Consider the following 27,948-nt stretch of genomic DNA (forward strand, 5'->3'; position numbering starts at 1 on the left):
AATTAGAGCTTATTTTCTAGGAAGACTCGTCAATACCATCATTTTTTCCACGGTCTGTTGTGTCTCTAGATCTAGATCAGATAGCTTGCCATTCTCGAGTACTACCTTTCAAGTACTGATTTCTGGATCACCCTTTAAAGCACAATTCTACCACTCCATTTTATTTTGTTTTGTCAAGAGAATTGGCAGGACCTTCCCATCCTCTGTTTTACATAATCAATAACCATCCATCAATGATATAAAGAATAAAAGATACACAACAAATGCCAAAGATGTTCTTGTTGTATACCTATGTTCTAGGACTCATCTAACCTTACTGGTGCAAAGAGCTCACCCTAAAAAAATAACATCCACGTGGAATTTAGATTTTATTTTTTTTTTAAATCAAGCTCCAAGTAAACCAATCAAAATATGAACATCCTTTTAATCAATAAAATATTTGACTTAAAATAAAAGTGGCCTAGAATTGAATGTTATATCAACCATGTCAAGTAACTAACATCGGGTGAGAAATACAATCCATGCATATTGGATTAGTGAAATAATTGATCTGGTAAAGCTCAAAAAAGATGACTTAGAGCTAAGAAACGCAAATAAATGACTTAGAACTAAGACATGAGGTTTCCCTTTCAACCCTATCGTTAAATAACTCTTCTTTATGTCACTTACCATTAAACTCTTTTTGATACCAGGTGGAAGTGGTATTGTAACATTAACCTCTGATAGTCTGTTTCCACGACTACTTCTCAAGATCCACTCCATTACCAACATTTCGGGCTAGATAAGATACATGCAAAAACCGTCAACATGAAAATAAAATCTACATCCTTGTAAAAAAATGGGAGGAAATAAAATATCCACAAATTGAAATAGACTGTAGGATACCTCATTCCTGCAACATGATTATCTTGTCATGAACAAAAAAAAATAAATCAGGAGAAATGTAATTTTTGCCACATTTTGACAATGAAATCTTTTGCATATTCTATGAACAATTGATGAAAAAAGTCAGCTAAAGCTTGTCAGCATCAGGATTATAGTAAAACATAAAGGAACCACTCCAACACATATATAATCCTAAACATAAGTATCTATACATATAAGTATTTATTGAGGACATTGTATTTTGTGAAAATATGGAAGTCAAATCTTTGAAATAACACAATTTATGGTACCACTACCTTATGAAGTCCATTCATTCGAGTATTTACGAAGTCCATTCAGGAATTTATTCAAAGTTCAAAGTTCAAACAATTAACATGTAGCCTAAAAAAAATCATATTTGAAAAGGAGATAACCCAAAGATGTAGAGTATATATCTCACATTTATATATCCTAATTTCCAGACATTGAAATAACACATTTTAGCATACTATTGTGAATTCAACCCAAAATGCTAGAAAAAAATATTGATGGTTATTTTGCTAATATAGAAGTTTTATACATGCATTTATTTAAACAGTTAGCTTGCAATGTCAAACATATCTAAGGATGCACACAATATGTTGCATCTTTAGCACTGGTGTGTGAACTTGAGACAATGAAGTCCAACATTAACAGTTTGCCTACAATATGCACTAGCAGAATAGGTGAACAATAGTATTGTAGGTATGTGTTATGAATATATGTATTGCAGGCCAATAAGAGTATGGTTGGAACATTCATGTCCAACCCTTCCAATTTTGCCTATAATTTTCACTGGTCTAATAGGTGAACAATAAAACTGTAGGTGTGCATTCTATATCACTTACCTAAATCCAACACCTTCAACATAGAAATTTCAAAGAATATGTCCAGAACTGGTAGGTAATTTGCAAAATGAAAGAGTTGGCTTGATTGTTTCTAGAGAAGACTAGATTCTTACATTGTTCAATGTAAATTCATGACACTTTTCCAAGCTTAGATGGAACAAAAAGGAACCAAGCTAGAAGGTTATTTAAAGAATCCTTACTTAGCTAGGGTAAAATGTTAGCCCTTTTTTGTCAAAAATCATAAATGTAAAAACTTTAAGAAATTCAGTGAAGAGACTGTAGAAATGTTCTTATCAAACCACTAACATAAACAAAGCTAAGAAATATTGCTTTGTAGAAGAGATATTCATGGTCAAATTAACAAGAAAGTGACCTTTTAGCATAGTTAATGCACTAGTTCTAGTGTCTCGGGGCGTGCTAGGGATTACAGGGAGTGCTCATGTGCATCTAGATAAGAGGTGGGGAGACATCAAGTTGTAGTCAAGAGGAATACAAGCGATGAGGGGTAGATACTTGAGGTACCCAGCCTCTTGGATTATACCTTGCTACGGGAGCCCTGAAGAGAGAGTAGTAGGACTGGTGGATGTGGGTAGAGACGGATGCGGATGAAGAAGCAGAGAGTGCTACAGTGAAGGAGTCCCTAGGCAGCGTGAGGCTAACAGGCTGCAATAGTGTGAGCCCTAGTTGTGGTTAGAAAGGAGCCCTAGCTACAGTCATGAAGGGAGACCTAGACACAGTCTTGAAGGAGCTCTAGCCACAATCGAAAAGGAAGCCCTAGCTGTAGTAAAAGGAAGCCCTAACCGTATTCAAAAGAAGGCTTAGCCACAATAAGAGAGAGGTCTAAGATGCAGTCTAGAGAGAGGCCTAAGATGTAGTCAAGAGAGGCATAAAGACGCAGTCAAGAGAGGCCAGATACACAACAAAAGGAAGGCTCTTATCCACAACAAAGGAGGCCTTAATCCATAGCAAGAGGGAGGCCCTTATCAGCCATCAAGAAGAAGCATATAGCCACAGTCAAGGAAGGTCTAAAGCAGCACTCAGAGAGGCCCTAGACGCAGTCAAAGGGAGGCCCTAGCCACTGCAAGAAGGATCCATAAGACAACAAGAAAGAAGCCCTAGAAGCAACATGGAAGTCTTATGTTTTGTTGTAGGTACAACGTGTGAAAGAGAGGCTATCTTGAGTGATTTTCTTGGTTTCTCTTATAGGGAGAAGGGCTAAAGTTTGAAGTTTAAGATCACATCAAGAAGAGGCATTTAACGTGGGTTAAATAGGGTTTTTTGTAGCTATTCCAGGAAGACTGAAGGGTTGAAAAGAGGCTGAGTATCTTGCTTGAAGCTTCAACTAAAGGATGAAATTCAACTAAGGATGACTTAGCTTAATAAATTTCATGATGGCCTTTTACAATCATATACTTATGAGTGAACCCAACTCTTATTATTGGGACTTATCCTAGTGTCCTGATAGGTGGGATATAGAGGATAAATATGATCTCTCTTTCTCCATTGCATTCCTCCCACCTTGAAAATCAAAAGGGGACATAATGAATTTCATATACACATACTTAATAGATATATATTCCCAATCTCTTGCCATCTACTAGTGGCGCCTGCTTGAGCTAGGCTCAAGCAATTAGTCAATCCAGAGCATACATATCCCTGCTTATTCTCCACATGCATCTGGGTGGATCTCTCTATCGTTGTAGTGCCAGTAAAAGGGTTTGGGTTTGGGCCTTACCCTACTCTCATCTCTATGTATTCTCAAATTAAACCAACTACACAATCAAAAACTTTGTTCTTGCATGGTATCTCAAAACACTTTTCAAACATAAAATTACAACATACTGTCATAAGGAGACTAATCATGGTTTAACATATCAAACTTGACATCTTACATAAACAATTTCCTTTTACATGATGCCAGTCTTCTGCCCAGACCTTGGAACCATGCCTAAAGGGGTGTACTACATGATCGGGGGTTTGCACTGCCAGTAAACTTAATTATAACTAATTATGAGAACAATATATCATTGTTTATATACCAGATTTCTTAAATTAAAGATTAGCTTCATGTATGAATTACAGTGCACTGATAGAAACAAAGATAGTTTCCAACAAAAAGCACCCAAAAAAGCAGTAAAAGTCATAAGAGACACTTATTTCGCTTCTTCGGTGCTGGTCTTTGAAGACCTCCACCACCATCATCACTTCCACATTCATCCTCATGCACCTCAAGAGTTGCAGGTACCACTTCACCCCTGTTTCTTGAAATCTCTCTGATAGGAGTCTCTGCAGCCTTCTCAGAACAAGGAATCATAAGTGGATTGGTTCTGTGAGGCATCAACTCCTCACCACTTTCAACATCTTCCATCATCAACTTCCAGTCTTTAAAATCAAACTGAAAAACAAATTGGTTGTAAGAAGATTCTCCAGATGCCATTTCTGTAGCTTTGGGAGCATTTTTGGGGACAACAAAATGTTTTCCATTTTCATCGACATTTATTTCAACTCTACCATGCTTTACTAGAAATGATAACGTAAAGATGTTTTCTACTTTCTAGGAAAATGATATTCTATTTAAAACCAAATTCTCTAATCTGGCTTGCTTCTGCTTTCGCAAAATGTTAAATATGCTTGCTATATTCTTGTCTGTTTCTGATTTTTCATCTTCCGGGGACTCTTTCACTGCTTCAGGTTGAGTGCTTTTTGTCGGCTTAGTTTGTTTTCTCTGTACTATAGATTTCCTTTTCTTGGGTTCATTATCCATTGGTCCAAGCATAGTGCAAATTCCTACCACATGCTGGAAAACAGAAGTAGCTAAAAGCCCAATATTTCTCCATGATATTTGGGTTTGATCGTCATTTACTTCCAAAGACATGCTTCCATATGCCTGGTCACTATAGTTTTTTATAATATCACTACTAATAAAATCAACTGGAGTATCACCATCATTGTTTTGTGATTTATTAACAGTACTAAGGAGTGTGGATGTGAGATCGAGGTGTGTGGATGTCAGATCAAGGAGTGTATCAACATCTGTAACTTGCTCACGAGGTCTCTAAACAAAATTGTGCAAGCTTTCCACTTTGCTAATTATAGCCTCAAATTTGCCAGATTCTCCTTTTAAAATATTTTCTCTCTCCTCAGCAATCGAAGCCTTGAGGGGATGATAATGGTACCTTAATATACAATGTTGCACCATACTCTTATTTTTACCATTGCATGCAATAGCATATTCTTTCTCTCTCAAGGGCTTATTGTGGCCTTGTTGTGATCCTTTTACCCCACGAGAGGAATCTTCCAGTGTCTGACTCAATGTTTCTTCCTCTTTAACTCTAGCTTGGGTACCAAGCCTTCTATCCATCCTTTCTATCACCTGTTTTTGGAGTTGATAGAAATGAAAATATTCAACCAAAGCTGGAAGGAAGGGCTTGAAATTGATATTTCTGATTGAAGAACTGCCATGAAATGGAAAGAGAGCAAGAAAAGATTTTCGTGTTGCATTGAAATGAGGGAGGGCAGGGAGTTGTGATTTCCCCTACCCTGAGAAGTCTTCTTAGTAATAGAAGAGGGATGAAGGCCCACTATAGTGGATATAAAGTCCCAAGACATATGCATTTTCGAATGGAATGTGTAGGTGCAGTGTGCCAATTAAGCATGAGGATTGGGAGAAGTGACACATGTGGGAGAGTGACCATATTATTGAAGAGTTGTTTACATTAAGGAAGGACACCATTTGAATATGGTAAGAATGTCAATTCTAACGTGGAGAGTTTCCAACACCACTTTCTCATCTACATGAGGGATTTTACAATTTTTATATCTTTGTCTCAGTCCCATGGTGAATATATTAGTGTGAGGATCCACTGTTTCATGATCCATAAGTTGGATGCTTTGTTGAACTTGAACTTTATAATGAAATATCTTTAGATATCTAGAATGTCTCATAAATTTATTTGAACAATTATTGTCTTGCAACAATGTTTATTGATGATAAATTGCTTGGTAATGTACACATGCATAGAAGAGTGTGACTGATGGCATGGATACTCGGCCTTTCAGGTCGAAATGGCCACCTCTAAAGATAATATTTGGAATATCCTTTGAGCCTTTCTTTGAGATGGAATCCAAGAAGTTGGAGTGAAGACATCAATGAACTCTATATTTTGACATATTCCAGCTGAATCGCCAAACATGCAAGAGAAACTAAAACCAAGGGTTATATAAGTAATAGCCTAGTGTATGGGAAATCCAGGCTTTTAGAGGAATATTTCCGCATTTAATAATTGGATGAGGATGAATATTTTTGTTACACTATGTGTTGTTATTGATATGTTTGGACATTTTGGGTGAACACTTGGCCCATCTTCAAGAACATCCAATAATTTTCGAGTTCAAGACAGATTTAAAGAGATCATTTATCAAATTAGTTGTCCAACTATGAAAGACAATCAAGTTTTGGAAGAGATACATCATAGTACTATCAAAGAAAATTGTGGACCATGTTAGAAAATGGATCAAAAAGGTTTTCATAATGTCTGCTAAAATTTGACATTTAGCATTGTCTTAGCATTTTCTTATCAACTTTCATGGAGCAAAAAGTGACAGGAGAAAATTGCACAATAATGGCGGCCACTAGAATGAGAAACACAATGAATTAGAAAAATGGAATATGTTTCTATGATGACACATGGGAAGATACTTATTACTCTCAACGTGGTTGTATAGGAAAAATAGTTTTTGCCTTTGAGTATAGTTGATGTATCGTAATGTAGTGGTTGTTTCCCTGCTGCAATAAAACAAATATATATCCATCTCAAGGTGAAAGAATAACACTAGTATATCTTCGAATGATATGGGCTATGTGTTGCACTCAATAGCTAGGAAAGTCTCTATCGGTCATAGTGCGATGAAGTAATGGGTTCGGGTTTTCGTGCCCATGCTGTCAAAGTATATCAATACAAGTGATGAAAAAACATATGTTCAATTCCCTGGAACATATCTTATTTTAATTACTTGTCCAGGATAAATCCATGACAATAGTTGAGAAACGTAATCAAACAAAAATAAATATGTAGTTTATTTAAACAAATGTGGCATGAGTGGAAAACATATGCACCAAATTACAAAATGCAAAAGTCAAAGTTCTGTATAAAATTTTTAAATTAAAAAAATTTCAAACAGTTGCCAGGAAGTTTAACGAATGCAACTGCCCAATACTCATCCAATGGCCATTTGAGGAGGGTCAAATCCATCAATCAATATGAAGAGATCTATAAAATCAAACAGGGACTTTGAAGAAGGGATCCTTGATTTTTCATACCCAAATGTTGCCCAATTATTGAGGAGGGGCCTAACGAGTTAGTGAGGGTTTCCCTTTTGTTTTTGTTTCAATCTATTTTCATGCTTAAATTTTTGCTAATATGATGTCATTGATGGACCTTAATATATGACGCTGCACCATACTTTGTTTGTTACCACTGCATGCAGTAGCATCTTTGTTCTCTCTCGAGGCTTACTATGGCCTTGTTGTGATCCTTTTACCCCACGAGAGGAATCTTGCAATGTCTGACTCAATATTTCTTCCTCTTTAACTCTATCTCGGGTACCAAGATTTCTACCCATCCCATCTATCACCTGCTTTTGGAGTTGAGAGCAATGCAGAAATTCAACCAAAGCTAGAAGGAAGGGCTTGAAATACATGTTACTAGAAAACAGAAAGGGGAAACGAAACGAGAAATGAAAACGAGACGAGAAACGGAGTTTGGAGATTTCACATTAAAGAAACGAGGAGAGAGAAAAACAAGACAAATATGAAACATACAACCAAGCATTTGTTTCACATTCAAGAAATGTAGAGAGAGAAAAAACAAGAAAAATATGAAACATAAAACCAAGCATTCATCATTAACATTATCGAATACTATGGTTCATAGGTAGTTTCCCATAGGCTTTATTTGCTCACATTGGCCATTCCTTAATACTTATAGTGATCAACAAAGCTTCCATTTCTCACATAATCCATTCTTGAATACCCATGTTTGATCCTCTAGGCTAGCAAATACAATAGTAAAGAAACACTTGGCACCAAATTCAATTTTGATTTAGCCTTTTCACTTTCCGAATGAGTACATGATCCCACATACATTATATATATTCTTGGATGTGACATGAGTGGACCTCAAATTTGGGATCTATTGTATCATTTTCCACATAGTTATTGGGTTATTCTTTTCATGGTTGGGTAACAATATGGTGGAGATTGAGTTGATCTCCATTGGATATAGAGCCAAAAATAGAGGGTTGTCTCAAACTATTGCCACTTGTAGAACCATAAATACTACAACACATGTTTGAAGACAAAATATAAAGAGAAGGCTTTCAAAAATTTATCTTTAATCCATTATAATAGAAAACTAATCTTTATAATAACAAAAATAATATATTTTAAAAGTATAGTTGAACTAGATATTTTTTTTTCTAAATATGACTAATTCTATTAATGTAACAAAAAATAGTACATAGAGGCATCGGCCTCTGCAGAAACTGTCTCAGATTATGCCATGTTTAACAAACAAGAACTAAAAATGACTGCCCATGCAAGGGAACCAGCCTATTAAACCATAGTGGAATAGTTTTTTGAACAAAACATCAAAAATGACAACAATTACAAAAAGAAACAGCAGAAAAGACCCCTAAGTTTAGTGACCGGGAGTTGAAAACCTGAAGTAAACTTTGGCCAGCTAGGTGTCATTAGGTGGCAGAGGTTCTTCCACAATTAGACACCTGTAAGCCTCCATGTCATCTTCCTCGTGTTGTTGATCTCTTGTCGTTGCTTCCATATTCGTGTAGCCGCCTGGAATATTGTGTCCCTGAGTTGCGCCTGTTCGGTCCGGAGCTTCATCATGGGTTCTGCATGTCCCAGAGCTGCTACCATGAGTTTTCCTTCTTCTAGTGTTGGTCCTCTCCTGAATGTTGCGAGCTGGGACGTCAGAGCTTTGAGGCTCCTCTCTGAAATCAATAGAAATGGTTGCAATTATGCAAGGGAATTCCATCGTGCAATGAAACTAGAATTGGGTAGAGTGGCGGGGTTGCAGCATCGGGCCAAAGGTAGCAGGAGGCTGAGGAGCAGCTTCAACACGCTTAGGGCTAGCCGTCTGAGCACGCCTAGCAAACCCCCTATTGCTGTGGGTGGCTGGATAACGACCCGTGAAATGAGCAGTCGTTGAGGGGGAGGAGGAATCTGAAGGGGCAGAGTCAGAGAGGGACAGTGGGGGGGGCGAATTACTCTTCCTCTGCTGCATCCTCTTCTACAACGCATCTTGTGACACAGAAGAGGCATATTCGCTTGGTCGAAATTGGGCCGATGAGGACTAGGAGGCACAGAGCGAGGGATAGAATGGCCAGTGGGAGCAAGAGAATTGGGAATTCATGGATCAGAAGCAGGATTTAGGGCCGAAGTAGCAGTTCGAAAGCAGCAAAGAAGATTATGCGAGAAGTGGGCACCTTCAACAATTTCAATACAGTAAAGAATTTGGCAACATCTCCCCATTGTCGTGCGTGAGATCGGCTCTGCAGCAAAAGGGAGACAGTTACAGTTCAAAGGAGGCGGAATAGGGGGAGGGCGGTCCAAAATCACCATCTTATGAATCAGAATGAGGTTTCCTTGGCCCACACAAAGCATTAAAACGCCATTAATTTCGGTGGTGAGCTTCTGGGTGGAAGCGTGGGTGGCCATGTGGCCGCACCACTTGCCAACCCAGATTTGTTGCGCTATACCGGCGCTATTAAACACCCACATCCGGGAAGTTGAACTAGATATCAAATTGCCAGTTTGTGAGAAAAAAAATTAACTAAATTATTTAACTACTAATTTATAAAAATATATATAAAATATCTATACACTTTACTAATTTATAAAAGAGATTTGATCCCTTTAGGGTGTTGGTATAGACGAAATTAATATGGATCTAGGCTAGTATATATTATTTACCATAATTATTGTTAAAGTGTATAATGGCTATTTCATATTTGTATTTGCATTGATTAAATAATTATTATATGTAGTCATGTTTTATATTAATTATTTTAATGCATCATATATATGGTTTTCTATAGTAAATTTATTTTTATGTTAAATTTTAATAGTTAAATTTAGATATTCTTTCTTGATATTAGTTATTTTTTATTAATTTTCATTTTATAAAATTTGTTATCTAAGTCAATGTTTCCAATTAACAAGTGTGGTTGATCAATATAAATAAGTGAAATAAATTATTAAATTGTGATTTTTTTTAATTTCTACTTAGTTAAATATTATATATAAATATCACTTGTGGTTATAACATACCAAACCATTCATTTTTAGTTTTTAAATATGATTATGTTAAAATAACTTAAAAAAAATGTTATCACCCCTGGTTAGAACTTACCAAACCATTCTTTTTTAGTCCCTAGATTTGTTTATGTTCAAATAACTTTTGAAAAAATGTTATGGCCAATAGTTTTGTTATATTCCATGGTTTTGTACTTTATATTCATTTAATTTGCTAGTTTTTGCACATGGTTTTGTTAGATTCCATGGTTTTTATTAGTTTTTTCTCATCAAGTTTCTTTCATAAATTAAAACAAGCTAGAGAGACCTTGAAGTCTTGAAAAGAAATGTCATAATCTAGGTATTTTATTCTAGGCCCCTCTTAATATATTTTTGGTTGTTAGATTTTTGTGACAAGAGACCCTTTCCGCCTGGGGAATATGTTATAATATTTGGCATTTTAACTCAGTCAAAATAAAACAAAATCAAATCAAATGAAAAAAATAAAAAACATAAAATTCTCCAGTGCATAGTTTTTCTTGCCCATGGTTTTTGTCCATGGTATTTTTCTGCAATGTAACCTATTCAAAGACTAATAACTAAAGCAACTTAGATCCATTTTAACTGTGGATCAAGCGTTGAGAGTATCAAATCTCTTCACTTAAAGAGGTTTGTAGCTCGAGAGAGAGAGAGAGAGAGAGAGAGAGAGAGAGAGAGGAGTATTTTCTTGTGGTAGTACTCCTATTTGTTTTGTATTTAAAATTTATTAAATTATGGATTTCTACTTTATATTTTGATTTTTGAGACTTGCTTATTTTTCTATCACTATTTTTATGTAATTATGAAACTTTCCATATTTATCATAGTTGAAATAATGTTTGTATTATAGACATATTAATCAATAGCTTGTTGCTCTTAAGCTTTATTATTGCAAATTACCTAACATAATCTCTCTTATCACCGATGAAAAAAGTAGTTATGGGATAAAACTATTAATGAGATGGATCATGGATAATTATTATTTTTTATATATTAAATTCATGTCTTTGGTTGATGATATTTAATATTATAGATAGTCTAATAGTTGATAAAAGTTTCTATAGGATGGTTTTATCAAAATCGATTTCCAATCATTTGAGAGGTTATAAACCACACCAATGGAAAAAAAAAGTATTGTGTCCCAATTTTTATATAAAATAATTAATTAACTAGAAAAATTTACTAAATTATATAACTACTAATTTATAAAAATATATATAAAATATCTATATACATTACTAATTTATAAAAATATATATAAAAAAACCTTATACATTTAAATTTATAATTTTATATAAAAATACACATTTTAAATATTAGATACAATCACTAAATCCACTTTTAAATAAAAGCAACACAAAAATAACAAAAAAAAATTGTAAAAACTTAACCATACACTGCTACACATCAATGACTACAATTAAAAAAATAACATAACTTTAACTAATAAAATCCCTAAATAGTCAACGTTGTTAAAGATATATTAAGCACTATTGCAAAGTGTTGTCACTAGGGAAAACACCCAACCTATTTGCAACAAACCTGTTCCGTTAGCACCTAAGCTATATATGCTTGACTTCTAACCATAGACTATGAAAATGCCTTCAAAAACTATCCAGAAAACCAATGCTTTTTATGATTCATGTCGACGTCCAATCGGGAAGAGATCCATATTGCAAATGAACCAGATTAATGTTTTCCATAAAACAATTTCAAGAAATGAACTGTTTTCTTGCATTAAAAAATGAAAACTACCCTATAAAACACTGTTTTCCGTACCATTCCATTTTTTATATGATTTTTTTTAGAAACGAAGACTTTCATTCTGTTTCTGGTAACAAATCTTGAAATTGAGATTTATGATTAAGAACTTCCGTGAAATGGAAAGAGAGCAAGAAAATATTTTCGTGTTGCATTAAGATGAGGGAGGGAAGGGAGTTACCCTGAGAAGTCTACGTTGTTATTTTTTCTGCTGTTTTCCTGGTTTGGTATACTACCAAACTACTATTTTTGTAATTTATGGTGTGGTATACTACCAAACTACTATAAGATTTCAACTTATATTTAATATAAATTTCATTGCCAATATAGTAATTGTGGGGCTAGTTCATTTGAAGCTAAATTCTTAAAAAACAAAACCCAAATAACCTAATTTCAGGTGAAAAAGTTGGTAGATTGTTTGAAGCAATTGAAATCGAGGAATGAATTAAAGGAGAGAAAGGGTAACTGTGCAAGTATTTTCTTGGGCTCTTGAAAGAAGACAGGCTTCTGATCCTTCCATCATGGTCCAAATTTTCCCAATGAAAATAGATCCATGTTTCGTGAGCAAGCCATTGAAAAGATCCTCCTCAATCTTATTTCTCAATGCATCCAAATTCAACCATGAATCAATAATTGCCAACCAACATGTGAAAATATAAAACAAATTTGCAAATCAATTCTAAGAATGGCCATCGATCTAGAAACCCTAAAAATTGATCCAACTACCTATACTTGTTTCCATATAGCCACAGATCAGATTGTAATGTGCCCATGGTCTTTCCTTTTTTTTTCAACTACTCAACATACATTTCATGTGAAAATATAAAACAAATTTGCAAATCAATTCTAAGAATGACCATCGATCTAACTAATAATGTGTAGATACACGATAACATCGGAGAGGAGGAGGATGCGCGCTGCTAGGGTTTGCAGACGGCGCAGTAGACGGGGCTGATAGGTGACTATCGCGGGAGAGAGGTCGAAGAAAGTTGAAGAGGACAGATCGGGGAGTCGAATCTCGCAATACCCGCATCTCAGGCAACTAGTTTTCAACAGCAAAGTCAGGGTAAATAATTAGAGGCAAGAGCTGAGGGGTAAATGGAAAATCCAAAGGGGAGGGGAGAGATCCCCTCCTTCAAGAATGTGGTAGCAGGGGAGACCAGTGCAAGCGGAATGCAGCATAACCAGAAGGAAAGCTATGCCCCAGTGATGGGTAACCTATGGCAGAAAAGGATGGGAGGAAAATGCCTACCTAGGGCACAAAAACAACCAAGATATGTCATTCCCTGCAACAAACTTGAGGAATATAACTGTTACATGAAGGACCATGCCCTGATATGCAAATTCATAGGCTACTGGCCATCTGAGAAAGAGTTATACAGATGGATTGATCAAAGGTGGAGACCAAAAGGCCATATAGATCTGAAATTGGGAGCAAAAGGGTTTTTCACAGCTATCTTCACGAATCTGGAGGATAAAAATAGGATCTTCGAAGAAGGACCGTACTTCATGAACAATGCAGGCCTGTTCATGAAATACTGGGAAGAAAGATACAACCCAGAAAAGGAAAAAATGCTGGACGCTCCAATCTGGGTTAGATTGTTCGGGCTCCCAGACGAATTCTGGGACCCTGAAATTTTAGAAGGAATCGGGAACTCAATCGGGGGTTTTGTTAAAATTGCAGAAGTCACAAAACGAGGCAAATATACTTCATATGCAAGGATCTGTGTCTACATGAATTTGGCAGAACCCCTCCCAGAAAGTATTGAGCTGGAATATCATGATGAAGTCTGGCAACAGCCAATAGACTATGAACATATCCCGTTTAGGTGCCGCAAATGCCATGAATATGGCCATCTATATCGGCAATGCCCGCTGAATAAGGAGGAGGAATCAAAAAGAAGTCAAGAGGAATATCAGAAAAACTCAGAAAAACTCAGAAAAACTGGAGGAGACAGACAGGGGTTTTCAACAGGTCACAAGGAGAAGGAAACAGAGTAAGGAGGGACCAAAATCTCAATCTCAAGAAAAGCCCAGCCAAACAATAAGTCAAAACAAGTTTCAAGTGCTTCAGAGCGAGAACGAGGACTATGAAGTAAATTTGGAGGACGACGAAGACCCTGGAAACACACCAATGGAAATTGTAAGTGAAGATAAAGGAAAAGGTGCAAATTTAAGAAAAACCATTGAGGTTCAGACGGAAGGAAAGGAAGAAAATACAGCAATGCAATCGCAGATGGATGTGGAAAACCAAGTAGAAAGTGAGGTGGAAGAGGAGAGAATCATGAAACAGCTAATTCAGGAATGGAAATATCTAGATAGTAGATTCATACCTGAAAAGCAGAAACAATTGTATAAGGAAGCATTTCAGAAGTACAAGGAAAAAAAAGGGGAGAACATGGACAAACAGGTAATGACAGGAAATGAACAGGGGAATGGACAGGCGGGAATGGACGGCTCTGGCAAAAATAGTAGGAAAAGAGGTCGGAAAACGATGAGTGAAACTATCCAGACTGTGGGAGAAACGTTGATAAACTCAGGTAAAGTGATACCTCTGTCAGAGGTATTCTTCCCCTCCTACCAAAAGTTTTAAATGATTGTTATCAGCTGGAATATTAGGGGCCTGAATAGTAAGGGTAAACAGAGATATATGAAAGATAAATTGAAAAAAGAGAAACCTAGCATTATGATTTTACAGGAGACAAAAATTACAGTTCAACAGCTTGAAAGAATAATTGACAAAAATAAACTACAATACGAAGTTATGGGGCAAGATGCTATCGGCTCTGCGGGAGGTATTGCAATTTTGTGGAATCCAAATGATATCATTTTAGAAAGCTGGACCAGCATGAGTAGAGTCCTTACTGGCCTGGGTAGGATTGTAGGAACAAAGGAACAGGTTGTTATCTCAGGGGTTTATGGCCCCCCTTCCCCAGGGGAAAAAGAAAATTTTATAAATAGTATGAAAATCATCCGCAGAATATATCCAGAAGCTGCTTGGATCATAGGAGGCGATTTCAATCTAATCAGATCCTTAGAAGAGAAAAAAGGTGGGATAAGGAAGGTGGACCACTTCATGGATAGGTTCAATGAAATGATAGAGGATTTAAGATTAGTAGACATCCAGACTATTAATGGGATATGCACCTGGAACAACAGGAGGGGGGCAAGAACCAAATTGCATCAAGACTTGATCGCTTCCTAGTATCAGAAGCTATCATGAATAAGGATGTTTTCATCGAAGCGAAGATCATACCATCCCTAGGTTCTGATCATTGGCTGATTAGACTAGAGGTGGATATTAAAAGGAATCGTGGAAAAAGACCTTTCCGATTTGAAGCCTTCTGGTTAAGGGACCCAGGATTCATAAAGAAAGTTGAAGAATGGTGGATGCAGAGTACAGTGCAGGGCAAAGGAAAAATGCATACGTTCCAGTTGAAACTGAAAGAGCTGAAAGGGAGAATCAAGAAATGGAACAAGGAAGAATTTGGCAACATTATGGAAGACAAACAAAAACTAGAGGGGGAAATGGAATCTCTTCAACAAAAGATGATAATGGAAGGCAGAACAGAGGAAGGCATTAGAGAAGAAGGTGTAATACTTGGAAAACTAGAAGAAAGATGAAAGCAGGAAGAAGTCCTTTGGCGGAAAAAATCAAGAATAAAGTGGTTAAGGGAGGGGGAAAGGAACACTAAATTCTTTCATCAGGCTATGATCAAACATAGACAGAGCAACAGGATTCTATCCATCAAAGATAAAAATGGGAATAGAGTGGTCGAGCAAGCTGAGATTGAACAAGTCCTGATAGATCACCATAAAGGAATCCTAACTGAACCTCAAGCTGATCGAACGAGAGCAATTCAGGAAATTTGCTCAGCCATTCCTCGTTTAGTCACAGAGGACCAAAATAAGGCGTTGATGAGAGCTGTTACCTTAGAAGAGATAGAGGAAACTGTGAAAGCAATGAAGAAAGGTACTGCTCCAGGCCCGGATGGCTTCACAGTCGATTTCTACCAGGCAGGATGGCACTTCCTGGGAAATGAGATCCTTGATCTGATAGAAGAATCTAGGATGAACCAAAAGGTATGGCCTGCCATTAACTCTACTTTCTATGCTTTAATTCCTAAGGGGGATAATTTAGAAGATGCCAATGGTTTTAGACCCATAGCTCTGTGTAATGTTATTTACAAGATTATAACATCCCTGATCGCTAAGAGATTAAAACCCCTGCTGGACAAGTTAATATCTGCTGAACAAACAGGTTTTGTTGAAGGTAGACAGATCCTTGATGGTCTGGTTGTAACTCAAGAAGTTATTCACTCTCTAAAAACAAAAAAGCAAAAGGGTATGATGATCAAATTAGACTTGTCGAAGGCTTATGATCGGCTTAACTGGAATTATTTGGAAGAAGTCCTGGAAAGTTTTGGTTTTAATAGGAGGTGGATTAAGTGGATCCATAGCTTGATTTCTTCTCCAAATTTTTCTATCCTTGTTAATGGAACTCCCTCGAAAACATTTAATGCTTCTAGAGGAATTAGACAAGGAGATCCATTATCTCCGTTTCTTTTCATTCTAGCAGCCGAAGGTCTGGGTCGATTTATTAAAAAAGAAAGAGAAGCAAACAGAATCAAAGGTCTTCAGCTCTGGGGAAATAATTTGCCCTTAACTCATCAGCAATTCGTTGATGATATCATGTTATTCGGGGAACCAACTGTCAAAGAAGTAAGACATCTTAAAAGAATTTTGGATTTATTTGCTGAGGCTTCTGGTCTGGAAATTAATAGAGATAAATCCTGTATATTCATTTTTAATACAGTGGAGCAGGTCAAAACCCACCTTATAAGATTATTGGGCTTTAAGAGAGGAGAACTGCCTACGAAATACTTGGGTAATCTATTGGACTTTACCTCCAAAAAGATGAAAAATTGGCAAGGAGTCCTGGATAAGCTGAGAAACAAAGTAGCAAACTGGGCCTTCAGAGTTTTAAATATAGCAGGAAGGATAGTTCTGGCAAAATCAGTCCTTCAAGCTATCCCCATTTACCCCTTGTCAATAATGGCTGCCCCTTTAGGAGTATGTGCAAAGATTAGAGAGATCATTAGAACTTTTATATGGGGAGGGACTAACCAGAAGAAAAAATGGGCCCTAGTTTCTTGGAATCAGTTAACAGAGAGAAAAGAAAAAGGAGGTTTGGGGCTGAGGGACCCTGAAATTCTCAACAGAGTATTGGGAGCAAAGCTCTGGTGGCGCTGGCTTAGAGAGGGCAATGATCTTTGGAAAGCCATATGGAAAACAAAATACAATATGCCTGACTCCACAGTTGAGATCTTAAGACAGAGAGAAACCCCCAAAGGGTCAACAATATGGGACCTAGCTCGTCAGAACAGAGACTTGGTTGAAAAGCATACCTTCTGGGAGATTCGAGGAGGAGAAGAAGCCAATTTCTGGGAGGATAAGTGGCAACAGAAAGAAAGAATGAGCAGAATTCAGAGGCTTCAACAGATTCGGGATAGAATAGAAGGAGATAGAACATGTCAGAGACTATTGGAAAGCTAATGACCCGGAAGGAAGCTGGAGAATATGGACTGATCCGACAGAGTGGGACAGGGAGCTCAGCCAAGATCATCAAGAAGCCTACAGGAAAGAGGTAGAATCCAGGAAAATTAGAGCTCGCACTGGAAAGGATATCCTCAGGTGGGGGAATTCTATGAAAGGCTCCTTCACCACCAAAGAGGCTTACTACTTAACTGATACCCAAACCAGAGGTGAAGAGAATTTAGACTGGAAAATTATATGGGAAAGTAACTGGTGGCCGAAAGTCTCCATATTTATATGGCTTGCAACCAAGAATAAGATTTTAACCTGGGATCGAATCCAAAAAAAAGGCTTCAATGGCCCATCGAGGTGCTGTCTATGTAACACTGAAGTGGAGACCAGAAATCACCTTCTGATTAACTGTCCGTTCGCAAAGAAGCTGTGGATGAACACTAAACGAATATTTGGCAAATCCGAGATAGCCCCCAGTGAATTCACTGAAATGGTTTTTCAATGGAATAAGGAAGTTTTTCAATGTAAAGTGGTCAGAAGAGCGTGGAATCTCATCTCAGGGTTTGTACTTTGGATGATATGGAAGGAGAGGAATCGCAGAGTATTCCAGAACATATCAAAAGATCCGGAAGTAATCTGGGAAAGAGCAGTCAAGTTAATGCGGGAAACAATCCTGGTTGAAAAGTGGGATGGGGAGGATTGGAAGGCAAACCAGGTTGAGGAGGGAATCCTGAACAAGTTAAATCTGAAGTTTGAGATGGTCCATCACAAGCAGAACTCCCGACATGATATGCGGACTCAAAGCCCCGATAAATTCAGCTATCCCAGAGAAAATTTCATCAAATTAAACTTCGACGGGGCCTCGAAGGGGAACCCGGGCGAAGCTGGTTTTGGAGGCATTTTCCGAGATAGTAACAAGCAGGTAAGGTGGATTTTCGCAGACTGGGGTGGAGAAATGACAAACAACGAGGCAGAGTTTTGGGCTCTTCACCAGGGATTGCGAATCGCTGTAAGAAATGGTTACACCAATTTAGAAATTGCTGGAGACTCTCAGATTGCGGTTGAAACGCTGAAGAAGCTCAGTAATGGTCGAGATTGGGAGAAGGTCACAAACAGCTGGCGTACGGCTGGAATTGTCCAGGAAATCGCAGACCTATTGAAAAGAATCGAATACAAAATAATAAATCATGTTAGAAGAAAGGGGAATCAGGCGGCCGATTTCATGGCAAACTGGGGATGTAGAGGTCGTGGCAGCACGGTGGATAAGCAATGGAGAGCGGTGTGCGGGAACAGGGAGTGGAAGGACCTGGCAGAAATAATTAATGCAGACCATGATCAAGCTACAAGCGGAAACACGAGGATCAATGAGCTGGAGCAATGAGAGGACGTGGAGGTCCCGAGTAATGAACCTAGATCAGTCGGGGCAGAGAAGAGATATGATCATAGGATACAGGGCAGTACAGTGGCGGCGTGCGTGGAGAACGGCCCAGAATCACATCCAAGGTGAAACAATAAATGATCGAGATCTTAGAGGAGGGTGGAGCGGTCTGTCAGACCTCTTGACAGCGGATATTAATCAAGGAATGATGGCCAAAGGAAACGTCACCCCGGAAAGCAACCGGCGGCAAATGAAATTCGAACCAAAGGTGTACGATGAGGACAGAAATTCGATATATACCCAAATGGGGAAGGAAGATCAGCCATTTAGCTGTTTCCTAATTTGGAGAGGTGCGGACATTGCTGCTGAGAGACAGAATCTTAAGATAAAGGTTTCCGGGCACCAGAGATTTCTCTGCGACAGATCCGCGGGCAACATGGAAACAAGGCAGAGAACCAGGGAGGTTGAGGAGCAGTATAATTCAGCTGTTGAGAATAAGAGCCGCAAAGGAAAGGGAATTATGAATGAAGATCAACCAAATGAGATCTGGGAGATCGAGGACGAGTCTGAGGAGGAGCTGCCCCGAGGCGAGGGGAACGTGCGGTCTTTTTCTCAGGACAGGTTAGCAGACGACGAGCATCAGCAGATGGAAAATGATCACCCTGCTCCGCAGGAGGTGAAGGTTCGTCGTTATGGCATGAGAAAACGAGGGAGGGGCCCCGGCAGAGGTGCGGACTCGAGCAGGAAAAGGGGTCGGGGTCAGAGTAGGAGGACGCGTGAGGAAGGGAAGAACTCCAGGCAGGACACGAATCCTGTTAAAAAGGCAAGAAGGACGGTGAATCACAGAGTCCGGCGGGCAGAAAGGGCCTATCAGCGCAACACCAACCCAGCAGTTAGAAGAATTATGCAGTACCTGGAGGAGGAGTCTCTCCAGGACCAATCTGAAGATGAAATGGAGGATTGGGAGTTCCTGCTTCATGATCCAGGACATACCAGGGGAAGAATGTCCTTGTTTAAACAGTCTCTGCACATATACTGGGTTATGAAGAGGCTGCTGGCAAAGGCCCTAGAGCAAGTAGCTAAGGAGATGGTCGAGCTTGCCCAGGGAAGCCCTGATATGCGCAGAGAATTAAGTTTCATCCGCATTGCCATGGAGAGGCAAGAGGAGAAGCTGGACGCAATTCATCAGCTGCTGAAGGGAGACCAACAAGATGCAGAGAAAGGAGCAAGTCAGCAACCAGCAATGGACAATGTTTGACATGAGATATGTTCAGGAAAACTCATAGTCTTTCTAGTTTCAGTTTTTTGCATGATTTAGATAGAGATATATATTTCTTGCAGACTAGTAGTATTAGAAAATCTCAAGACTGCCTTGTCTATTTGGCTAAGATTATCAGACTTTGGGCCTTTTACTTTTGGGCGGCCATCAAAAACTATAGATGGATTAATTACCCGGTTTCCCCATGTGGGCGGGTCTTCAATATTTTTGATACGATGTAATGTTTTATTTTCTATCCAGTAATAGAAAGAGTACCACCTCAGCTTACAAAAAAAAAAGAATGACCATCGATCTAGAAACCCTAAAGATTGATCCATCGACTTGTACCTGTTTCCATATAGCCACAGATCAGATTGTACTATGCCCATGGTCTTTCCCTTTTTTTCAACTACTCAACATTCATTCCAATACACTAAGGCAGGGGAAGAAAACTTGTTCTGGTCTTTCCTTTTTTTTTCAACTACTCAAAATTCATTGGAATACACTAAGGTGGGGAAGAAAACGTGACATAATGGTCTTTCCTCTTTTTTCAACTATTCAACATTCATTTGAATACACTAAGGCGGGGAAGAAAACGCGGCAAAATGGTCTTTCCTTTTTTTTCAACTACTCAACATTCATTCAAATACACTAAGGCAGGAAAGAAAACGCCACAAAAATTAAATTTTAATTTGGATGATCGCTATATTTTTTAATTATAATTATTGATTTTTTTATAAATTTTAAAAACATTATATTTTATGAATATATCAAAATGTATGGAATGTATATTTTCTTATCTTATTGTATACTCATTTCAAAAAAAATATATCTTTTATTTTTCAAAATTGCAAAATAATTAACGATGTTGTAAGTTGTAATTTTAAACAGATTCAGATTTGGATTTTATATAATTAAAAAAAAAAACTATAAATATTTTTTATTAATTTTTAATTATCTAATAATAATATTATGGGTTTCCATGTTATTTAAACAAATGATATTTGGTTTTATAATTATTATGTCAAACTTTAAAGCTAAAAATTAACTTTTAACAATGCAATCTTTTATAACCAATTTGGATGTAGTTCATTCTTATGGCAATAAAAAATGAATCTCATGAGTCAATTTGGTTGTAGTTCATTGTGATGGTAGTAAAAAATGAATCTCATGAGCCTGGTCCCACCCACACATTGGTATAGTTCCACCCAAGGAACCATTGATCTTTCTCCATGAATCGGTAATATTGTACCAAGAAGCACCATAATGTATGGCATTTCTATTTCCCACAATTGAAAAAGCACCATAAATCCTTCTACATGAGCATTTTGCTTCTGTATTGTTGAACTAAACATGGCAAGACTTTCCTGTGGCAACAAGAATTTCTGAAACCCTCATCCCCCTATCACAATATATCTTAGAATCTGTCATGTTGGAGTGTAGTATCCCTAGTAATAATATAGGAGTGTAGGGGAACACAACCTCAAAGTCAATGGGAAGCCAAGGGGAAAGGTTTGTGCATCTAAGAGGGATACCTCGATTACATAGATGTGGTTTTCTAAGCTTTTGCATTAATCAAATGTATATTTGAGGGGGAATTCAGCCATAAAAAAATGCTTGACTGAATTTTCATACACAAGGGTTGATTCTACTTCGAATTTTGATACTTTGTGTTTACTCACTTTAATGTCATTACATATAACTAATAATTTGCAAGTCCTTGTCTCATTTGATCTCATTTTATTTCAATTGTGAAGTGACTAAGCCTTGAACCCCAAATCCTCATAGCTAAGATTTACAAAGTATACATTGTTTCATTTCCTCTCATTTTACTTCAGTTAAATGGAGCAACTATGCCTTAGCCCCAAACCCACACAACTAAGCTTTGCACACTACAAAATCCTCTCTCTCCCTGGTATTGCACTTGGTTTAGATATAATTTTCTTAGAAGAGAAGCAATGTCTCACTAAATACCTTACATGTTAACTTATCATCTGATCCCATTACATTTTCCAAGCATTGAGGACATTAATAAAATTTCAAAATTCAATTTCACACTCATTTGATGGAATCACCATGTTCCATCAATTTCAGGTAAACTCTACAAATAAATGTAAGTAATTACTTTGATTTTTTTCATTGATTCTAAATTAGCAAGTGAGAAAACTGCAGATGCATCTTTATTTTTAAAGTACAATCATCCAAAAAAACTCATCAAAGACTAAATATAGGTTAAAACCTTTATGGAGTGAAAAATATTGTTGGTATCCTCTAGAATAACACTACTTTCAGAAGCTGGGTTCAGATTTTACCACAAATGCAAGAACCAAAGTGAGAAGCTTATTTTAAAGTTTTTATAACATGATATATTATAAAGAAATTTGAAGAAGCACACAATACAAAAAAGTTTTGTATCTAGTATCATTCTAGATAGAGAAAAGTACTCGTTAGGCTATCTATGACATGAGTAAGAATCACTACCCACCTACTTTCAAAATCATCATGGACATTTAAATATTAAAAAAGGAATTGATTAGGCTACCTATGACTAAATAATAGTTATTCCCCACCTTTCCAAACTATCATGTACATTTAAGCTATCATATTTTATCAACATCCTTTCTATGATGCAACACATTACAACTTTCCATTATATTTATGCATTATATGAGCTGATGTACTTGTAAGGTGCATAAATTCCAAAATAATTGTCCAAATACCCATGTTTCCACTAAATTAATTGTTTAAGTAAGAGACACATTCTATTGTAGGAAGCATGCATCAATCAAACACTACTCTACTCATAGTTTACAAACCCAACCAATTTTTCATACACAAACACATTCAAGTCTAATCCATAATAACAAATAATGCTCAAAAAAATATTCTTCATCAAACATCTACCAATGCATAAACAATGAGGAGACAAGAGACACATAGAATATGCGATCAACCAGGGCCAAAACCTCTCCAACATGAGAGGAAAACCCAAACAAGATCTTCTTCTTATATAGACTTCAATTGACAAATACCAAGACCATGGCCTAGACCCTTGACTCATTGACCTCTCCAAGACCAAGTCACAAGCCTCCTTGATTCAACTTCCTTATTTTTCCTTGAGTCAACAATGATCAGGATTCTTCCTTCAATAACTCGACTATCCTTCAAATTCCAGTTCCATGGATCAGATCTGTAGTTCTTGGCCCTCTTGAATAAACCCTAGAATGTGTGGTTGACCAACCTTTTGAACCTTGATCTTCTTTTCTTGGATGGCATGAACTGTTATTATAATTTGGCGTGTAACCTTGCTTATCTTCTTCCTTGATTCGACTTCTTGGACAACAACAAGATCTTTGACCTTTTCTGTAGTAGATAGTTCTTCCTTCCTTCACACGTGTGGATCTATTAGCCCTAAAACAGACCCATAAACAATACCAAAATCTTCTCTCTATTTATCCTTCTCTTGGTTGGTTATCTTCGCACTTCTTATTACAGACTTACTTAACCAAATTTTCTTGTCCACAAATGGAGGATGAGCTGCCCTATATATAGTGTTTTTTCCATCAAAAACATGTGCTAGGAAGTGTTAAGGAGTGCTAGGGGAACACAAGGGAGCAATAGGTGAAAATAATGCATGCAAATGAATGATTAAGATTTTGTGACAGGAAGTGTTAGTGAGTTCTAGGTGTGCTAAGGAGGGAGTGATAAGGTATGCTAGGCAGTGTTAAGGCATATTAGAAGCCAAGGACACATGCCAAGATGTGTCAGGTGCTAGGGTGTGCTAATGCATGCCACAGAGTGTTATGGAGTGCTAGGGAAACATAAGGGAGAACTAGTTTCAAATGCATGGAAATGAATGACTAAGAGTGTGTGACAAGGAGTGTTAGCAAGTTCTAGGTGTGCTAAGGAGGGGACAACAAGGTATGTTAGGTGGTGCCAAGAAATGCTAGAGTGTTAGGGCAACATGCCAGGGTATGCCAATGTGTGTCAGGGTGTGCCAATGCATGTCAGGGTGTGCCAATGCATGTTAGGGAGTGTTAGGGGGTGCGACATAAACACAAAGGAAAACTAGTTCAAAATGCATGGAAATGAATGAATAAGAGTGTATGATAGGGAGTGTCAGTGAATTCCAAGTGTGCTCAGGAGGGAGTGACAAAGTTATATGCTAGGTAGTTCCAAGGCATGCAAGAGTGCCATGACATGTCAAGGAGTGGTACGGTATGATAGGGAGTGCTAAAGCATGCCATGGCATGCAGGGAATGCCAAAATGTGCCACATAGTGCCAAGGGATTGTTAGACATGCCAGGTGCTATGCCATGTCAAGATGTAAACTATGTTGCTTAGTTGTTTTATGGCCATGGTTAGACGTGAGCCTTGACTTGGTAACTTCTTAAGTGAGATGAGCTAAGATTGGGCATGAGTAGCCTAAGATGAGTTATAGGCCATTCTTAGGTGAACAAGGGATAGTATAGTTGTAGTAACTGTAACTTGGTCAAGATGTTGTAGTCAAGGTAGGACTTGGTTGGTTCCCAAGTCTTAAAACCAATAAGGGTAGTTATGAGGGCATGATAGCTAAGGAGTGCCAAGGAATGAAAAGGTGTGATAATACATGCTAGAAAATGTCAATGCATGTCGAGTAGTGTTGGGGAGTGTGAGGGCATCACAAGGGATAACTAGGTCAAAGTGCATGGAAACAAACGAATAAGAGTGTATTCCAAGTGTCCCAAGGACGAAGTGTATTAGGATAATTTCATAATAGGACTCGCAATAGGTAAGCCTACGATTATGATAAGGGGACGGAAAAGGAAATTTTAGACAAAGGGAGACTTTTGTCTAGGGACAACACTATTTTTTCAATGACTTGGTTGGGTTCCAAAGTCACAAAAAAAGTAAGGCTATCTATGAGGGCATGACAACTAGGGAGTGCCAAGGTGTGCAAGGAATTCCAAGAAGTCATAACACATGCTAGAAATTTCCAAGGCATGTTAGTCATTCCAGGACATGCCAAGTGCTAAGTCATGCCAAGAGGTGTCAGGTGCTAGGGTTTGGCGATAACTCATGCTAGGGAGTGTTAGGGAAACACAAGGGATGACTAGTTTTAATTGCATGTATATGAATGAATGAGGGTGTGTGATAGGGAGTGTTAGCAAGTTCTAGGTGTGTTAAGGAGGCATTGACTAGGTATGTTAGGTAGTGTCAGGGAAACACAAGGAAGGACTAGTTTCAATTGCGTGGAGATGAATGAATAATAGTGTATGATAGGGAGTGTTAGCAAGTTATGGGTGTGCTAAGGAGGCATATCTAGAAAAAATTTGGGAGGTTTGGCGAAAATTTTGTGTTTTGGTGCAGACTTGCAATTTTTTGGCAATTTTGTCTAGCAGCACAACGAGATCACGCTTTGCTTCTTTCTCAGCGCTCCAAATGATGTAAAATCAGAATTTTTGGAAAGCTTATGACCCCATCTCAAACCCCCTTTTCCAACTTTCCTGGTCTGGGGCTCAGGTTTTGAGACGTTTGCAAAAAAGAGGCCAAAAATCACCTTTCTGCCCCTCTCTTTCCATTTCATTGCACACTTGGAGACACCTTGGGAGAATGGCCATATCTTAGCCAAGAATTGGTCATTTTGAGTGAAAAAATACTCTAAAGACATCTACACTCTCCAAGATTTCCAAACAAGGCTTCCGATCTAGATTTTGACTTCAGAAAGGCACTCAAAAATGGCCTCCAACAGCTCGCTGTACACCTGGAAATGTTTTGAGAATTTTGTAATATTTTCACTGTGTAATTCTTTGTAATTCCTTGTTTGACTCTGGTAAAAGTCAAAAGGGTGAAGTAGATGAATGTGAGGGGTAAAATTAAATGTAAATGATGGGTGGTTAGTATTTGTAAGTTATTTTGATGTAAATTTGACTCATTTATGAGAGAGGTTGGAGTCAAAGTTAATTGTAGAAATCATTTTTAACTTCCCTAGACATTAGGGTTTGGTTAGAACACCTCATGGAACAGTTCGTAGAGTCATTGCTTCAACCCCTAAGTGTGGGGAAATGTTGGTATTTATGTATCAGTTTCTCACTAATATAACGGGTTGGATTTCAAAGGAGAGAACTATTGTAGCTTGTACTTGGACATTTTCTGGAAATCAAAGGACACAATTTGCAACTATTATCTAGGAATTCATGTGCAGTAAGTTTGTGATGTTATTTTTTCTCTGTTATAGCTTTATATGAAAGATATTAATCTTCTCTTTCCATTCATCAATTATTCAATGGTTTTCCTTACATTTTATAAACAAAATTCTTTGCATAAAGCTCTGTTTTGATGGAAAAATCATTATGTGTTACTTTATTTCTTGCTTAATGAATTCATGTTTCATGCTCATTAATACCTTTCGCTTCTTCTAAACACTACACTACACCAAAAAACCCTAAGATCCATCACAAAAGTAATGCTACCTTTATCCCTTTTGTATTTTTTGTTGTAACCCTTTGATCCTCTGACCTAGCTACCTGGTTTTTCTCCCTTATCGAGCAACAAAACCCTAAATTTTCCAAAACCCACTTGAACCTAGCTATCTAGCCTAAAATCCTTTACATTCCATTCATCTCTTTGTTGTGATTTCATAGAGAGAGCCCTCTCTGGTTTGGTAGGACTAGCTACCAAACTAAAAGCTTGGTCTGTGATTACCTTCATCGATCTCCTCATCAGCCTCGGACATTATGGAGGATAACAGAGAACATGAAAACTAGGGAGTGCCGAGGTGTTCTAGTGAATGTAATGTTCCCAAGTCATGGAAAAATGTAATGCTAGTTGTAATGTCATGACTGCCAAGGTGTGTTAGGGAATGTGTTACAGGGAAAAGTGTCTATGCAGAACTGCTAATCCCACTAAGGTGTGGTAGCTACCTTAGAAACAAACAAAGTAAAACTACTTTCGTTTTCCTTTATGAAAGATAGATGAGAGAAGAATAAAGGAGACCAACCTCTGTCTTGCGCTTGGTTCCTTGCTCGATTCCTCTCTCTTCCGATAGTCCTTTGATACTTGCTTCCTTGTATGCCCAGTTTCATAGAGTACCTGTAGAATCAAAGCAGCAAAACACTATACAAGAACATGGATCTATTATCATAAACAATCTAGGATCATATGTAAATTGACCATACAAATGCATGAAACACAAATGACACAAGAGTATGATTACCAGCCAATGATGTAAGCTGTTAACAGGCGCGAGAGGAATCACCGATAATGATAATGACCCTCAAGGTACTGCAGTACAATTCACGTGGTGTGAATAAAGGATTTGGCATCGAACACCACGCAAAATCTTTTGGTCGAAGGCCATTGATGTAATCCCACTAAGGTGTGGTAGCTACCTTAGAAACAAACAAAGTAAAACCACTTTCGTTTTCCTTTATGAAAGATAGATGAGAGAAGAATAAAGGAGACCAACCTTTGTCTTGCGCTTGGTTCCTTGCTCGATTCCTCTCTCTTCCGATAGTCCTTTGCTACTTGCTTCCTCGTACACCCAGTTTCACAGAGTACCTATAGAATCAAAGAAGCATAACACTATACAAGAACATGGATCTATTATTATAAACAATCTAAGATCAGATGTAAATTGACCATACAAATGCATGAAACACAAATGACACAAGAGTATGGAGGAAAACTTGAATAGCTTTATTGATAATCAAGAAAGAGCCAAGAGAGTTACAACCAGTTGTTCTGACCCAGCATCATCCTCTCAGCAAGTAAGCCCTTCTTCACCTCATGCAAAGCTTAGATGACCCAAAACTATGATGTTACCTCAAGAAACCAACAGCAATTCCTTACAAGATGCCAAATTCCAGCCTTTGGATCTCTGGGATGAGGGATCCATATATAGATATCTGTAAGGGAGATGAGT

The 27,948-nt window shown here is 37.7% G+C and overlaps 1 pseudogene; it reads right to left on the reverse strand.

The window, feature by feature from the left end:
• Positions 1 to 3,891: 3,891 nt before the first annotated feature.
• Positions 3,892 to 8,685, reverse strand: LOC149210455 (non-structural maintenance of chromosomes element 4 homolog A pseudogene; annotated as a pseudogene).
• Between the last annotated feature and the right edge of the window lie 19,263 nt (positions 8,686 to 27,948).

Source organism: Pinus tabuliformis, chromosome 1_2 (genome assembly GCF_031772625.1).
Source record: "Pinus tabuliformis cultivar Carrire ecotype Pingquan chromosome 1_2, CPIR1, whole genome shotgun sequence".
Taxonomy (NCBI): domain Eukaryota; kingdom Viridiplantae; phylum Streptophyta; class Pinopsida; order Pinales; family Pinaceae; genus Pinus; species Pinus tabuliformis.